The 18,649-nt window shown below is 35.9% G+C and overlaps 1 pseudogene; it reads right to left on the reverse strand.

The window, feature by feature from the left end:
• Positions 1-366: 366 nt before the first annotated feature.
• Positions 367-4,246, reverse strand: LOC118857834 (annotated as a pseudogene).
• Positions 4,247-18,649: the final 14,403 nt, after the last annotated feature.

An 18,649-nucleotide genomic window follows, 5' to 3' on the forward strand; every position in this document is an offset into this window, starting at 1 on the left:
TGAATCAAATTAACCCGTGGCTTATCTATTTTATTTTTTTTTCCATAAAATCAGCTCCAAGTTTTATTTACTAGCTCAATGATATTTAATTTTCAGTCTTATTATCTTCTTTGATTTTCAGAATTTCCATTTTGTTCTTTAGTTTGGGACTTTTAATTGGTTCTTTTACTGTTTTTTTTTCAGTTGCACATTCAATTCACTGATCTGCTCTTTTTATATTTTATTCATGTGCGTATTTGAAGATATATATTTTTCACTAAGGATTACTTTGGGTATATTCCATGAATTTTGGTACATTGTATTGTTCTTGTCATTCTTTAATGGCCCAAGGATCACTACGAATACCTCTCTGGTCTTTGACAATTTTTAGCAAGACAAAAGTTTCATGGAACCTGAAAATCTTGATGCTTGCACATGGTGGCCCATGAAATGGGGAGGTTGAACTGGTAAATGAACAACAGGTAACATATGCATCATAGGATTCTGGGCAAAGCCAAACCCTGAAGGAGCAAGAAAAGGAGGTGCCAATGTGCTGGGTATCAAACATGACTTGGGGGAGAAGGCCCTAGAAATGAAAAGCCAGGGTGACTAGATCTAGGATGCTGAAAGTAGTTACTGTATCCTAATAGGTGAAAAGTTTCTACCTCATGCAGGACTCATGCTTTTTTAAGTAAAGTCAATGGTTTCAGAATTAAAATCAGGTTGAGATTTGTTTCTCGTTTGAAAATCAGATAAAAATCATTGCTATTGGCCCCCCTCAAAAAACTGTATACAGTTTCAGTATTTTTCATTGAATACTCATTTTATAAATGTTTTGTCTCCATTTCCCAAGAAGTGTGTTCATTTTTTCTATTTAAGCTACTATTTGCTGATTCTTATACTTTGAAATGCTGCTTTGCTGAAAATGCGGGTCTTTTTTATGTCCATTTTCCAACTAGATCTGTTGGTTGAGTTACTATCTTTCTAATATGTTCTTTGTCATGTGATTGACTAAGTAAGCTTTTTTCCTCTTTCATTTTGGTCAAAATGAAAGTTGTCCAAAGTTATGTGTTGGTTTTATCTAGTTGCCTGCCTGGCATCCCTTTTAAGATTAAAGAATAAGGCAGACTTTGATGGATTAGCATTTATATTTTCAGAACTTATGCCAATTTTATCTCCACTTTCTTTTCCTCTATTAGATGCAATGAGAGAACTAATATCTAAAGTCTTGTTTTCTTATGAAACAATTTCTTGATCTTGTCATTTTAATTCTTGCTCTTTACCTTCTACAGTTTCCTCATACTGCGACTGGAATTTATTAAAACATTTTGGTAGAAACATGTGGTGGTTTTCCTTTGACATTAAGACCTTGCAAAGTTCCTGGTAAATGCATAGAGATTCTTACTAGTGGTGCATCTCATATCACTACTAAATTTTCTGCAGATTTGGGTAGATCTTTCACCTTCATCTTTATATCATCTGTTTCACCAATAACTATATCCAAGAAATTGATTTTCTTATTCTTTTAACTTAATTTTTTCATTTATTAAAGGTATTTCTTCAATAGAACTCTGTTCTGCTGCTAGCTTAGTCTGATCATGTACCTAACCAGTGGTACCTAAAGGTCTTTGAAGTATGTTATCTACCAGCAGTGATTTGTTCAGTAAGTCAGGAGTGGAAAGTTGATTTTTTCATGCCTTTCAACATACCTGGAAGAAACCTTAGAGGTTTGAGAGGCTCCTGTTTAAGGCTCTCCACTACAGGCTCCATTGTAGTTGCAATTTCCTTCTGAGAATCCTGCTGAAGCTTGCTTCTCTATTTAAGTAACACAGGTATAAAAGAATTTAATAAGTCGTTTTCTTCCTCTGGCTCTTCCTCATTAGAAATCTCTGTTTCATTTATTTTTTTCAAGGGGTAAAATCATTAAGGTATTTTCAAGACTCTCATCTACATGACCAGTGCTACTACTAGCCATAAACTACCTCTTCATTTTTAGATGGACAATCAGCCCAACAACAGATTATGTCTACGTAGTTCAAGCCCAGGTCAGATCAAAAAAGTGTAAGAGGGCATGGAATTTGATCAAAGGTACCCAAAGGAATAACCTACTTCATATTAACAGCTACATCATAGTGCTTTCTGCCAACAATAATGCATAAGAAATTTGATCTCCTTCACTTACTGATGTAAAACGAAACATATAAATTCTTTAGTTGCTTAAGCTATTATTTTCTCCACAAAATCCCAGTCTGAGGTGCGATCTTGTTGCTTATTTAAATACTATCTGGTAGATCCCCCATTGAATATTCAGGTGATGCAGAGTCAGGATAGGCTTAGATAACAAACTTTGTTCTATAAGACATGTTGATAAAATCCTTCTAAATGAAGTTTAGTTGAGCTAAAAATGCAGATTCCATTTCAATACCACCAGTCATCTCAGGACAAAGGAGCAGGGTGTTCAAATGTTGCTTCAGAGAGTTTTGCTTCTCTTCTTGAAAAATTCTGAAGACAAATTATTTGATATTGAAGACAACACATCACATATAAATATATATATATATACATATATATGCACATATATATATCTTTATTGTCTGAATGTTTACAAACTATGCCAACAGGTGCCTTCACCTTTTGAGGAGAAAGGTCATCAGCAGGTGGTTCCATTTGACCTATAAAGATCTTGCTGTTAAGATAAAAAACAACAACTTTATTTTTACGTTGGCTTGTGGTATCACGAGACAAAAAGTCAGCCTCTTTTTTTCTAAATGTTCTACTTTCTCCATAGGCTTAGAGGTAGTAGATTCTTTCATTTCCATGGTTCCCTCTTGGTCTTTCTGCGGAATATCACTCTAAATTTTTATTTTACCTTTGTGAGTAATTTTGGTGATTGGACATCTTCCAACTTCCTTTGTTTTTATTTTGTTTGTTTGTTTGTTTTCTATATATAATTTCAATGCTATGTCTATTTTCTCTTGATCTCCTGGCAGGTAAATTTTTAGAAGCTAATTCCGTGGGAGACATTCTCAGTTGATGGTTAGGTTTTGCATCTGCCTTCAGTACTTTTTAAAACAAAATGTTGCTTTAGGATCTTTTGAATTAAACTTCTACATTTGTTCTTATATTTGGCATCAGTATCACCCCCAAAAGGGAAAAAAATTCTTTTTCAATTTTTGTTGCAACTTTGGATCTGAGATCTTCAAATTTGATTCTATAAGTCTTTTCATGTGAATATCTTTGAGAAAGCATTTGACACTTTGACCTAGTCTGCAAAAGGTTTGGAAGTAAGGAAACAGACATGCACATTAGGCAATCCTGATGTCGCAATTTTCTTCATTTTTAACTCCAGTTTTTCATTTATACATGATGTTGTGGTCTTTTCACCTGTGCAAAAAAAATTGTAGTATCTTTTGTAATTTTCTTCATTTTTCTCTTCTAAAGATATCTTGGGGTAAATTTGTCCCATCTTTCAAAGAGGGGCCAGTTGCCATTTTTAAATCTCAGAATCTCTATATCTGATTAATTTTACCATCATCAGATCACCTTAAAGTTTTGATGTTGTGCCTTGTTGTATCATCTACATGCTTTTTTCCCCTCACATTGGTAGGTTCTTGTGTAGAGAAACCAAATTTTCCATAATGCATGATTTTATTTATCTACTCTACGAATTTCAAGTTTAGCTTATTTTCCAAAGTTTCTGAACCCAAAGTTTCATTTTTTTTATCTTCTTCACAACATTTTATACATATATTTTCTTTGTCTTCTCCCATTTGTCATGCTTAGGAAAGGCTTAACACTCCATGAAACTAGTCATCATGTTTCCCACAGGCAACCATAAACCTATTGTCACATGTTTTGTTTTATTTTGCAAAAACTGCATAGCTTGCTGGGAGCCCACATATATTTCTTTTTCAGATTAAGCGATGTGTTTTGAGCCATCTCATTTTATAGAAAGTATGTTATCTGGAATCAGCAATGGAGGTTCTTCCAGAGGAAAGAAAACTTTAGCCATTTCTTCCTTGGCAGGGTTGAAGGTTCCTTTTTGATTTTAGTTTATTTGCCTCTTTTTAAAATATTCTAAATATAAACATTTTGTCTCTTCCTTTGTATGACTAATGTTTTTCATTGTTTCTGACAATTGCTGTTTCTTAGGGATTTATTTCCTATTGAAATCTTGTAGTTGCCTAATATAGACTGAAGTTGTATGTTAAGGTTCTTTAGAGCAAAGTGGATATTGCTGCATTTTATCACTCAAAGGGTGAGTTAATAGGGGTTTATACCAATTTTAAGCCTGTGACTGTTTTATCAATGTTATGAGTTTGGTTTTTCACAGATCTGATCAGTGGATCATTCCTGACAGTTGCTTTCTTTGTATTAGTTAAAGGTGTTGCATTCGAATGCTTGGCTATAGTGCTTTGTTGCAAACTTCATACTTTATTTTTCTGTCATTAAAAGGGGTGATTATCTTAGTGATCTAACTGAAGTTTCTTTGACTTTCTTCCTCAAATTTCTACTAGGCAAAATAATTTCTATATCAACGGTATCATTAACATTTTCTTTAACACCTCTTCCATCTCTAATACCATCAAGACCAAAATCTTAAGAAGAGAATATTCCTTATTGACTCTTTTTTTCACTTTATTTTCCCTCACCCCTCAACTTTGAGAAAGCTGCCATTAGACACAAATCCGTATATCTGTATTTGTATATGTATGTATGTGTGTGTGTGTGTGTGTGGGGTGTGGGTGTGTGTGTGAGAGAGAGAGAGAGAGAAAGAAAGAGAGAGAGAGAGAGAGAGAGAGAGAGAGAGTTCTTTTTCTGGATACAAACAGCATCATCCTTCATAAGAGCTTTGCAGTTAATTTAGGTATTTACAACAGAATCACTTGGTCACTCAAGGTTGTTCTTAAAACAATACTCCTATTACCATATACAATGTTCTCTTGGTTCTTCTCATTTTACTCTTCATTATTTTTTGTGGGAGTCTCTCCATGCTTTTCTAAAATCATTGAGCTCATCAGGTCTTATTGCAGAATAATGTTTCATAAAGAACAGATACCATAATTTATTTATTCATTCCCCAATTGATGGGAATGCCTGCAATTTCCAGTTCTTTGCCACCACAAAGAGAGCTGCTATAAATATTTTAGAACATATAGGTTCTTTACCTTTTACCCTAATCCTTTTGGGAAAGAGACCTAATAGTGGTATTATTGGGTCAAAGGGTATAAGCAGTTAAATAACTCTTTGGGCATAATTCCAAGTCTCTCTCCGAAATGGTTGCATCAGCTCACAAATCCACCAAAAATGAATTAAGTTTCCACTTTTTTCACATCCCCTCCCATATTTGTCTCTTTCCCCTTCAATCATTTTAACCAGTCTGGTAGGTATTAAATGGTATCTCAATGTTGTTTTAATTTGTTTTTCACTAGTTAATAATGATTTAGAGCATTTTTTCATATGACTATAAATTGTTTTGATTTCTTCATTGGAAAACTGCCTGTTCATATCCTTTAACCATTGACCATTGGGGAATGACTCACATTTTTACAAATTTGATAAAGTTCTTTATATATTTGATATATGAGATCTTAATCTGAGGCACTATCTATGCAATTTTCCCCAGTTTTCTGCTTTCCTTCTGATTTTGGCTACATTTATTTTATTTATATAAAACCTTTATAATTTAGCGTAATCAAAAGTATGCATTTTACATTTATCAATTCCCTTTATCTCTTCTTTGTTCATAAATTGTTCACCTATCTATAAGTCTTTTCTTGTCATGTCTCCTTTTATGTCTAGGTCATATATCCATTTTCACCTTATCTTGTAAATGGTGTAAGATATTGGTCCACACCCAGTTTCTGCTAGAATGCTTTCCAGCTCTCCTAGCAATTTTTACCAAATAATGAATTCTTATACTGAAAGCTTAAGTCTTTACTCTTGTCAAACACTAGGTTACTATATTCATTTGCTGCTGTAGATTGTATGTCTACTATATTCCACTCATTTACCTTTCTATTTCTTAGCCAATATCAGATAGTTTTGAAAATTACTGCCTTATAGGATAGCTTAAGATCTGGTATTGCTAAATCTCCTTACTTTACACATTTTTCTTAGTTCCTTTGTTATTCAGATCTTTTGTTCTTCCAAACAAATTTATTATTTTTTTTCTAGCACAGTAAAATAAACTTTAATTGGGATGGCATTGAATACACAAATTAATTCTGGTAAAAATGGTCATTTTTGTTATATTAGCCCTGCATATCCATGAACAATTGATATTTATCCATTTATTTAATTTTATTTTATTTGTATACAAAGGTTTTTTTTATGATTTTGTTCATTTACATTCTGGGTTTGTTTTGCTAAGTGTATTCCCAAGTATCGTATACAGTCTAAAGTTATTTTAATTGAGATATATCTAGCTATCTCTTCCTTCAGGGTTCTGTTGGTGATATGTAGGAATACTGATGATTCATGTGGGATAAGTTTATATTCTGGTACTTTGTTGAAATTATTATTTCAATTAACTTTTTAGTTGAGTCTTTAGGATTTTCCAAGTAAATCATCATATCATCTGCAAAAAGATACTTTTATTACCTCATTCTCTGCTATGAATCCTTCTACTTATTCTTCTCTTATTGCTATAGCTTGGATTTCTAATACAATTTTGAATAATATTGGTGACAGCGGGCATCCTTGTTTCACACTTACCCTCATTAAAAATAGTGCTTGCTGATGGTTTTAGGTAAATGCTTCTTATTAATTTAAGGAAAAGTTTGTTTACGCTTATCCTTTCAAGTGTTTTAATAGAAGTGAGTGTTGTACTTTATCAAATTATTTTTTTCTGCATCTATTGATATGATCTTATGATTTTTGTTACTTTTATTATTGATATACTCAATTATGTCAATTTTTTCCTTATATTGAACCACACTTGAATTCCTAGTATGAATACTGCTTGGTCATAATGTATAATCTTTGTAATATATCATTGTAATCTTTTGACTAGTGTTTTATTTAGGATTTTTGCATCCATAATCATTAATAGAATTGGTCTATAATTTTCTTTCTCTGTTTTTACTCCTCCTGGTTTAGGTATTGGTATTTGTCTCATATTTGTCTCATAAAAGAAGTTTAGTAGTACCCTTTCTTTGCCTGTTATTCCAAATAATTTATTTAATAGTGAAATTAGTTATTTTGTAAATGTTTGTTAGAATTCAATGGTAAATCTGTCCAGTCCTTGTGCTTATTTTCTTAGGAAGTTCATTTATGGCTAGTTCAAATTATCTTTCTAAAACAAGTCTATTTCAATATTCTATTTCCTCTTCTGTAAATCTTGGCAGTTTGTATTGTTGTAAATATTCTTCTATTTCACTTAATTTGTTAAATTTATTGGTGTATAATTGGCAAAATAACTCCTTATAATTGCTTTGATTTCATCTTCTTTATTGGTACATTTGCCCTTTTCATTTTTGATACTAGTAATTTGGTTTTCTTCTTTCTCTTTTTTAATCATATAAACCAGTGGTTTATCTATTTTGGTGGGTTTTTTTCATGATACCAACTCAGTTTTATTTATTAAGTCAATGGTTTCCTTACACTCAATTTTATTAATCTCACCTTTAACTTTTAGGATTTCCAACTTACTGTTTAATTGGGGATTTTTAATTTGTTCTTTTTTTGTTTTTTTTTAAATTGTATGCCAAATTCACTGGTCTGCTCTTTCTCTTTTTTATTAATATAAGCATTTAGAAATATAAATTTTCCTTTGATTACTGCTTTTTCTGTGTCCCATATGTTTTGCTGTGTTGTTTCATTATTGTCATTTTCTTTAATGAAATTACTGCTTGTTTCTAGTATTTCTTCTTTAACCCATACATTCTTTAAGATTAGGTTGTTTAGACTCCAATTAGTTTTTTCTCCCCTATGTTTCCATCGTCTCTTACTACATGTAAATGCATTGCATTATGTTCTATAAAGGAAGTATTTAATATTTCTGTTTTTCTGTTCTTAACTATAAAATTTTTGGTCTTAATTTATGGTCAATTTTTTAAAGGTATCATGTACAGTATATTCTTTTCTATTTTCATTCATTTCTCTCCAGATATCTATCATGTCTAGCTTATCTAAAATTCCATTCACTTCCTTAACTCCTTATCCACTCTTGAAGAGTATCCAAACTACAAGAGTATGGATCTTTTCCAGGTATCCTGGCCTTCCTTCAATGTCAAAGGTACTCCAAGTTTCCAAAGTTCTTCCTGTTGAACAAGGCATCTTGAAATTGGGATCACTGCTATACAAAACAGGCAAACAGATATGGTTCCTCACAGAGTCTAGTATAGCATCCTTATTGCAGAGCATGTATTGCTATTTACTGACCTAGGGCATAAGGTTTGTTTGCTACATGCTTTCTCCACAGCTATAGTCATCTATGTGAAGTGGCACAGGGGATAGATCCTATCTCTTGGAAGAATTGCAACTAGCATAGTGCAACCCAGAGCCTATCTCTCGGAAGTGTTATAACTAGCATTGTGCAACCAAAATCTAGTTCCCCCCTTTATTCACACTCAACCCCACTGGACACAAGCATTATGGAGGTTATTAATCCTCCCCTTGTCAGATATTCCAGAGATAGTGTAGTCAATGGAAGACCTTGGGGTATCACAAAATGTTACAGGAAAGAAGCATTTTTTTCCTATTCAATTTCAGAACTCTGTGGAAAAGGCAACACTAATTCACTTTCAAAAGTGGCTTTGGCTGTCAAACCTGAATCCTACTGCAATGTCTCCCTCCCAGAGATAAATTATATAGCTATCATGCTGACACAACTGAACCCAACTAGAGCAGGCTTTCTGTGTACCACTACATATCATCTGTTAGCAATGCACATGTATCCTGGGTTCTCTCCTGCTTTTCTGCTTTGATATTGAATTGGACCTAGCAGTGTGAATAGTGTTTAAAGCGGTGTTCAAAGGCAGGTTGAGGACTTGACTTAGAATCAGGAAGACCTGTGTTCAAATCTTGATTGGGACTATGTGCAAGTCACAATTGAGATAATAAGAACAGGGCTATTATGAGGATCAATGAGATAAGATATGAGATAAGATATGTAAAGTCCTATCTATATAAATTTTAACTATTTTTGTCTAGTACAGCTCAAACATTTACTGGAGAAAACTAAGGCCCAGTGAAATTAAATAACTTGCCCAAGGTTACACAGCTAGTATATGGAGGTTCTAGACAAGAAATTAGGTGTTTCTTTCCCTAATCTCTTTTCACTGAAGTCACCACATTTCCAAAGGGTTCAAAGCAAAAGCACCAAAAACAACAAATCTCTATCCAGTCTTTCCAAAGCATTTAATGACTCCAAAATGTTCCTTTTCTATTTACATAGAAGCAACTTAAAGTTTTAAGTAAGAAGGAAGAAGCCAAAAGATTATAAATTGAGAACTAGAAAGGGCTTTTTCATTTACTTTGTTCACTTGTCTCATTTTATAAATGAGGAAACTGAGGCTGAGAGAAGTTAAATAGTATGCCAAAGATCACACAGGTAGTAAGTAGCAGAGATCTTGAAAAACAAAGTGGATGAACTAACAACCACAGTAACAGCAACATTAACAACATTAACAGCAACATTAACAACATTAACAACAGAAGCCTCAGTAGTCATGATGGTAACATCCATATATAGTGGAGAGTAGCGACAGCATCCTTCAACAGCAGCAGTCAGCTTGGATCCTGTGTCCACTGTCTAACATTGAAAACTACTGCTCCAGTTCCTATTCTCTCTCGCTGTCTCTCTTTATCTCTCCCTGTGTCTGTCTCTTCCTGTGTCTGTCTGTGTCTCTCTCTCTCTCTCTCCCTCTCTCTCACTCTCTCTCCCTCTCTAAACACACACACACACACACACACACACACACACACACACACACACACACACACACATACTCCAGCCTCGAAGGCTATGGTTCTTCTTTCACATATAGGAATCCGAAGACCAGACATCCAATGAGTCCATGGATAGATTTTAGGTGGGTCTGTTAATGTGGTTGGGAAAAATGCTTCTTGGTTCCAATATAATTGTTTTCTTTTATAAAACAATCTGAGGAGGGTCACATAGGCTTAATGCAAACACCAAAGGGACACTTTAAGTATACACCAAAGGTTGAGAACCCATGATTTAGGGAGATAAAAACTATAGCAGCATATATCAGGCTATTTGAGTACCCTAAGAGACCTCACATGTATTTCTATTCTGTATATGTCATCAGGCAACTTCTCACTGCCGTGATGTCTGATTGTATTGAAAGTGAAAATATGGAAGGATGGAGTTAAGATGGCAAAATAGAGGAAGCAACCCAGCCAGATTTTCCCAACCTTACTCTCCAAACAACTTTAAAATAATGCCTCAAATCAAATTCTGAAGCAGCAGAGCCACAAAATTCAGAATGAGTCATTTTTTTCAAGCCTAAGACAACTTCGGAGGTCAGCAGAAGTCTATAACTCTGGGGTAGGAGCTGCCTTGGAATACATGTTGTGGCAGCACCAGCAGTTGGCTCTGGAGGTGGCCGTGATAGTAGCAGCAATAGCTTGGGGGGCTCTCAACCCAGAGAAGGTAAAGGGGTTAGACAACTGGTCAGAATAAAATTGTAGGGGACTCTTTGTTGGCACTGGGTGCAGGACCTGGCACTGTTTGGTAACTCTGTTGCTCACATGCAGTTCTGAGTCACAGTTCCAGAGTGGAGAGGAACATTTGTGGTCTTTCATAAGAGACCAGGGCCCTGGTTGCAGTTCCAAGGCAGAGAGGAGTGTGAACCCTTTTGGTTATGGGAAAACAGGGAACTTGTTTCAGGCCTGAGAAGAGTGCTAGTGCTTGCAGTCACAGGAAATCAGGATCCTTTTATGGGTAAAGATCAGAGTGCAGACCAGGAGAGCAGTGACTACGAATCTCCCAGGATAATACCACCTTGGAAGCACAAAGCTCTTCAGACCCCCAGATAAAGCTCTGAAAATTGCAGCACCAAAAAAACAAAGCCTGAAGCTTGGGACAGTGCCTCCCCATTCCCAAGTAAGCATGTCTGAATTTTAACACAAGGCTGCAAATCAATAAATAGACTCCAAAAATGGGCAAACAACAAAAGAAAACTTGATCATAAAAAGCTTCTCTGGTGGCAGGAAAGGCCGAAACAAGAACTCTGAAGAAGACAATAACTTTAAAAGAACTACAAGTAAAGCCTTGAAGACAAATGCTAAATAAACACAAACCCAAGAGAATTCTAGAAAGAGTTAAATAAGAGTGTTAGAGGAAATGTTTGGAAAAGAAACAAGAGAGATACAAGAAAACAATGAAAGCAAATTAACAGCTTGGTAAAATAAGCACAAAAAATATTGAAGAAAATAACACCTTAAAAACCAAACTTGGTTTATTGGTGCATTAAAAGCAGGGACTTGCTTGAGCTCTGCCCCAAACCCCTGCAAAGGCCTGTAAAAATGACTAAACAGATTCTAGAGCTGCAGAACCCACAAAATGAAAGAGTGAAACAAATTTGTAGTCTTAGACAACCTGGAAGATTAACAAGGAAGGTCTATTACACTGGGCTGGGGGAGGAGCCCAGCCCAGTGTTGGCTGCACCTGGCACAGACAGGGCTAGAGCAGGGCTCAGGGGATGGAATCACTGGCAGCTGTGGCAGTTTCCAGACTTCTCCAACCACAAATGTCTAAAATAACATAGAAGGTCAGTGGGAAAGGTCTCTTTGTACCTGGGTGAGAGAAGATCGTGTCCAGCCCCAGCCCCAGGGTGGCAGAGGCAGACATGGCAGCAGCAGCAGCAGTGGTGGCTGCTTCTAGAGCTCCTGGCCCACAAAAGGTGTGGGGATTGAGTGACTGATCAGAGGGGGATTGCAGAGATCTCTTTGCCAGAGGTGAGGCAGGATTCTCTTGCTTTGCCCTGTTTGGATCTGGGTTGCAGTCCTGGGTGGCAGTACTGGGGTTAGGAGGAATGCTGGTGTGGCAGACCTTGTGGCTATGGTGGACAGGGAATCCTTCTCACAGTTCCAAGGAAGAAAAGAATGCTTTTGGTTACTTACAGAACAGAGTATAGGTCAGGAACAGAATAAAGACCTCTCTTTTGATCAGACCACCTTGGAAGAACTGAAAATTTACAGGCCCCCAGAAGTATCTTTGAAAACAACTACAAAACCCCTGGAGTTTGGGAGTAGGATTAAAACCAAGAATCACCTACCCAACAAAACTGAGTATAATACTTCAGAGGGAAAAAAATAGACATTCAATCAAATAGAGTACTTTCAAGCATTCTGGATGAAAGGACCAGAACTGAATAGAAAAATTGCCTTTCAAATAAAAGACTCAAGAGAAGCATGAAAAGATAAAGAGGAAAGAGAATTAATAAGAGAATTATTAAACTTGAACTGTTTACATTTCTACATGGAAAGTTGATATTTGTAACTCGTGAGATCTTTCTTTTAGGGTAGGTAGAGGGATATATGTAGACAGAAGGCACAGGGTGAGTTGAATATGAAGGGATGATATCTAAGAAATAAAATTAAGGGGTGAGAGAGGAATATATCAGGAGAAGGAGAAAGGGAGAGATAGAACGGGGTAAATTATCTCACCTAAAAGGCAAGAAAAAGCTTTTACAATGGAAGGGAAGAGGGGGGAGGTGAGATGAAATGAGTTAACCTTACTCTCATTGGGTTTGGCTTAAGAAAGCAATATCACACACGCTCAACTAGGTATGAATATCTATCTTACCTGACAGGAAAGTAGGGGAAAACAAGATAAGAGAAGGGGGTGGGGATGATAGAAGGGAAGGAATATTGGGGCAGGGGGTAGTCAGAAGCAAAAAATTTTGAAAAGGAACAGGGTCAAAGGAGAGAATACAATAAATGGGCAGCGGGATAGGATGGAGAGAAATATAGCCTTTCATAACATGACTGTTATGGAAGTGTTTTGTATAACTACACATTTATAACCTATATTGAATTATTTGCCTTCTCAATTAGGGTGGGTGTGAAGGGAAGAAGGGAGAGAATTTGGAACTCAAAGTTTTAAAAATGAATGTTAAAAAATTGTTTTTACATGCAACTGGGAATTAAGATATACAGGCAATGGGGTATAGAAAACTATCTTGCCCTGCAAGAAAGTAGGGGGAAGGGATAAGAGAGAGGGGTGGTGATAGAAGGAGGGCAGACTGGAGGAAGGGGTAATAAGAATGCATGCCATCTTTGGGTGGAGGGGAGAGGAGAGATAGGGAGAAAATTTGGAGCTCAAAATCTTGGAAATGAATGCTGAAAACTAAAAAGAATTAATTAAAAAAATTTTAAAAATTGGCTTAATGGTAAAAAAAATAACAAAAAATTGACTCAAGAAAAGAACTCCTTTCCCTTTCCCTTCTCTCAAGATGGCAGACAAAGGAACCAAAGGAAAAGAAGGTCAAAAAGGAAAAAAACGGAGAACAAAAAGGAAAATGTAGCTGAAAAGGTGGTGAAAAAGCCACGAAAAAGCCACTAAAGCATTGCAGAATCCAGTCTTGGCTGGAGAGATTGGTAGATACTCCAGGTCTGCAATGTATTCATGGACAGCCATATACAAGTGGAAATACACTGCACCAAAAACCCAGATGGAAATGAAAGAGAAAGAGAAGATGCCCGCTACTATCTCAAAGCCAGCTGGTAGTGATCAGAACAGAGGAATTGGGGAGGGACAGAGTGAAGATGATGGAGTAGAATCAGGGACCTGATTGAGCTCTCCTCCCAAACTCCTGAAAATACCTGTAAAAATGACTCTAAACACATTCTAGATTAGAAGAAGCCACCAAATGACAGAGGAAAGCAGATTTCTAGCTGAAGACAATCTGGAAGGCCAACAGGAAGGGTCTATCACATTGGGCTCAGATTGGAGCCCAGCACAACCTGGACCATGCTGGCACAGATGGGACTTCTGGAGCTCTCAGCCTAAAGACAGAGGGAGAACTGAGTGGGTGATCTGAGTCGCAGTCCTGGGTGGTGGTCCTGGGGTGAGGAGGAGTGCTGGTGTGGCAGAGCTGGTGGTGGCTGTGGAGAAGGAACCCTTCTCACAGTTCCAGGCCAGAAAAGGGTGCTTATGGGTGCTCATGGACCAGAGCACAGGCCACGAGAGGAATCATATCACTTTGGAGGAACTGAGAATTTACAGATTCTTAGAGATATCTCTAAAACAGGTGCACAAACCCCCTGAAACTTGGGGCAGTACACCCTCCACTTAACAAAGAGCTCAAAAGTCAAATAGTTGGCTAAATGAACAAACGGGTAAAAGTATGAGTCTAAAGAATGTTACTTTCTTGGTGAAAAGATGTTTTCTTACACTCTTACTGATGAAGAAGATCAAGACATGCAACCAGAGGAAGACAACAAGGTCAAAGCTCCTACCATCCAAAGCCTGCAAGAAAAATATGAAATGGTCTCAGGCTATGGAAGAGCTCAAAAAGGATTTTGAAAATCAAGTAAGAAAGTGGAGGAAAAAATGAGAAGAGAAATGAGAGTGATTCAAGGAAATCATGAAAAATGAGTCAACAGCTTGCTAAAGGAGACCATTCCCCCCAAAAAAATGCTGAAGAAAGTAACACCTTTAAAAATAGACTAACCCAAATGGCAAAATAGGTCCAAAAAGCCAATGAGGAGAGGCATGCCTTAAAAAGAAGAATTGGCCAAATGGAAAAGGAAGTCCAAAAGCTCACTGATGAAAATAATTCCTTAAAAATTAGAATGGAGGAAATAGAAGCTAATGACTTTATGAGAAATCAAGAAATTATAAAACAGAAGCAAAAGAATGAAAAAAATAGAAGACAATGTGAAATATCTCAATGGAAAAAAAACAACTGGCTTGGAAAATAGATCCAGGAGAGATAATTTAAAAATTATTGGACTACCTGAAAACCATGATCAAAAAAAGAGCCTAGATGTCATCTTTCAGGAAATTATCAAGGGAAATTGCCCTGATACTCTAGAAGCAGAGGGTAAAAAAGAAATGGAAAGAATCCACCAGTGATTTCCTGAAAGAGATTTCAAAAGGAAAACTTGTAGAAATATTGTAGCCAAATTCCAGAGTTCCCAGATCAAGGAGAAAATATTACAAGCAGTCAGAAAGAAACTATTCAGGTACTGTGGAAAGAAAATCAGGATAACACAAGATTTAGCAGCTTCTGCAGTAAGGGATTAGAGGGCTTAGAATATGATATTCCAGAGGTCGAAGGAGATAGGATTAAAATCAAGAATCACCTACCCAGCAAAACTGAATATAATATTTCAGAGGGAAAATGGAATCTCAATTAAATAGAGCACTTTCAAGCATTTTGATGAAAAGACCAGAGCTGAATAGAAAATTTGACCTTCAAATACAAGAATCAAGAAAAACATGAAAAGGTAAACAGGAAAGAGAAGCCATAAGGGACTTATTAAAGTTGAACTGTTTACATTCCTACATGGAACAATGATATTTGTAACCCAAGAGACCTATCCCAGTATTAGTGTAGTTATAAGGTATGTAAATATATATATATACACATACACACACACACACATATATGCATATATATACATACATACACATATGTGTATATATACATACACATATGTGTGTATATATACATACACACATATACATACACATATGTATGTGTATATTTATATATACATACACATACCCAGACACACATACATATACATATGTAGATATATACACATGTATATGTATATATGTAGATGTATGTATTTATGTATATGTGTATTTATATATACATACATATTTGCACATATACACATGCATATATGCACAATACAAACATATATGTATGTGTACACATGTATTTGTATATATGTGTATATGAATATGTACATGTGTGTGTGTATGTGTGTGTATAGGCAGAGGTCACAGGGTGAACTGAATATGAAAGAAAGATACCTAAAAATAAAAGTGTTGAGAGGAATGTACTAGGAGAAAAACAATGGGAGAGGTAGAATGTAGTAAATTATCTCACAAAAAAGAGTCAAGAGAGAGCTTTTACAACAGAAGGGAAGAGGGAGGAGGTGAGAGGGAATAAGTGAGCTTTACTCTCATCAGATTTGGCTTAAGGAAGCAATATCATACACACTCAATTGGGTATTGAAATGTATCTTATCCTACAGGAAAGCAGGGGAAAAAGGAAAAGAGAGATAAAACAGAAGAAATTTGGTGGAGGGAATGTACAGTTTGTAATCATAACCGTGAATCTGAATAGGATGAAGCAGATAGCAGAATGTATTAGAAACTGGAATCCAACAATATTTTGTTTAGAGAAACACAATTGAAATAGAAAGACACACAGAGAATTAAAATGAGGGGTAGAACAGAATCTATTATGATTCTGCTAAAGTAAAAAAAAGCAGGTGTAGCAATCACGATCTCAGATAAAACAAAAGCTAAAACAGACAATTAAAAGAGACAATCAAGGAAATTATATTTTGCTGAAAGATATCATAGACAATGAAGCAATATCAGATTTTTTACAACAAGCTTCTCTGATAAAGGCCTCATTTCTCAGATATTTAGGGAAATGAGTCAACTTTAGGGGAAAAAGCCATTCTTCAATTGATGAAGGGCCAAAATATCTGGGCAAATGGTTTTCAGAAGAAATCAAAGTTATGTGAAGCCACATTCCAAAAAACAATGCTCTAAATCACTATTTATTAGAGAAATTCAAATTAAAATAGCTCTGAGTTGCCATCTCACATTTATCAAAAATGAAGATTACGGGAGGGGATGTGGGAAAACAGGTCCACTAATGAACAGTTGGTGGAGTTGTAAACTGGTCCAACAATGTTAGAGAACGATTTGAAACCATACTTGTAGGGCTATAAAACTGCGCACACTATTTGACCCAGCAATACCATTTCTCAATCTTATCCCTAAGAGAGCAAAACCGAAAGGAAAAGGACCCATATGTACAAAAAATTTTATATCAGCTCTTTTTGTGGTGGCAAAGAATTGGAAACTGAGGTGATGCCCATCAATTGGGGAATGACTGAACAAGTCGTGATATATAATTGTGATGGAATACCATTTTGCTATAAAAAATGATGAGCACAATGGCTTCAGAAAAATCCTGGGAAGATTAAATATTAACTCATATGATGCAAAGTAAAGTGATCATAATAAGGAGATCATTTTACACAGTAACAACAATAACATGATCATCAACAAAAAGAAAGTGAAAATATGCAGAGATCTTTCTCTTTGCCTTAGTGTTTCTCTTGTGATGAATTATAAAATAAAATAAAAATCACTGAATCTTAGGATCACAAATTCCAGCAGTTGGCAGAGTATCTGGTAAATAGTAGGTACTTAACACATTTTATTGATGGATTAAATTAAAAAAATCTTAGGGATCACTGGGTGTATTATAGCAACTTGGCAGTAAATATTTAAGAATTCGATCTGTGAAAAAAAATTCCACTGACACACATTTAAGTTTAATCTACATGATCATCATCTTCTCCACCTCTTTCTTAAGTCTACAACCAACAAAACAATAAAGACCTATATTGTATCTTTTTGCAACTTCTCAGATGCATATACTCAAACTGAAAATTAAAGAATTGGCTCTTCAGCCTTGATATAAACTGCCTCCAAGATACCCCTACTTCTCTATTCTAACTTAGACTTAAAACTGTTTTTAAAAAAATTATGGATGATTCTGAGCCCACAGATGTGACTAATTTACCACTTTTACTTAAAAATAAAAGGAATAGTCTAAAAAACCGTTTTTACAGGTGGAGAGTAAGGCCCTGATATCAGAAAAGTCTTGACCAATAATATCAACTGGCATTTAGATTATGATTTATGATATGCAGAATTCAACAAATATTTAAGATTTACAACAATCCTGTAAAGTTAATAATACAGGTATTATCATCCACATTTTACATATGAACAGTGGAAGCTAGGTGTTGCAGTGAATAGAGAGCTGGGACTACAGTCAGGAAGATATGAGTTCAAATCCAGCCTAAGATACTTAGTAGCTCTATAATTCTAGGCAGTTCACTTAACCCCTCTTTGCTTTGGTTTCCTCATCTGTAAAACGGGGATAATAAGTTGTGACTTTGCCTGACTCATCCAGCTAACAAAATACAGAGACAGTTTTTGAAGCCAGGGCTTTTGATTCCAAACCCAGTGTTCTCTCTATTATCCACTTTGGAATCACTTGTCTAATTCAGTCCTTTTCTTTTTTTTTTCTGGGGCATTCCCATGTTTATTGGAAAGAAGGCAAAAGTAAATATTAAACCGCTCCTCTTAGTGTTTTGACGTTCATCCCAACTGTGGGCTGGGTAACTTGCAGGTTGGAAAAACTGCCAAAGTCCAGGAGTTTCAACATTTCTTTGGTGTCAGGGTCCACTTCAATGATTTCCTGATCCAAAGCAGAGACCTCTGGGACAGTTATCCCTCCTTTCCGTTTCTTCTTCCTGAATTTTGATGGAGATACCTCTCACAGGGCCTCTCTGGATCCGCTTCATCAGATGAGTCACATCTCCCGAGACCTTGTTGCGGAGCTTCTTGCTGGGGATGATGGAGATCTCCTCGCACACGCGCTTGTTGGTGTGGAGTCATTGCCCAGGTGGGTGTAGTACTTTT

This window comes from Trichosurus vulpecula, chromosome 7 (genome assembly GCF_011100635.1).
Source record: "Trichosurus vulpecula isolate mTriVul1 chromosome 7, mTriVul1.pri, whole genome shotgun sequence".
NCBI lineage: Eukaryota > Metazoa > Chordata > Mammalia > Diprotodontia > Phalangeridae > Trichosurus > Trichosurus vulpecula.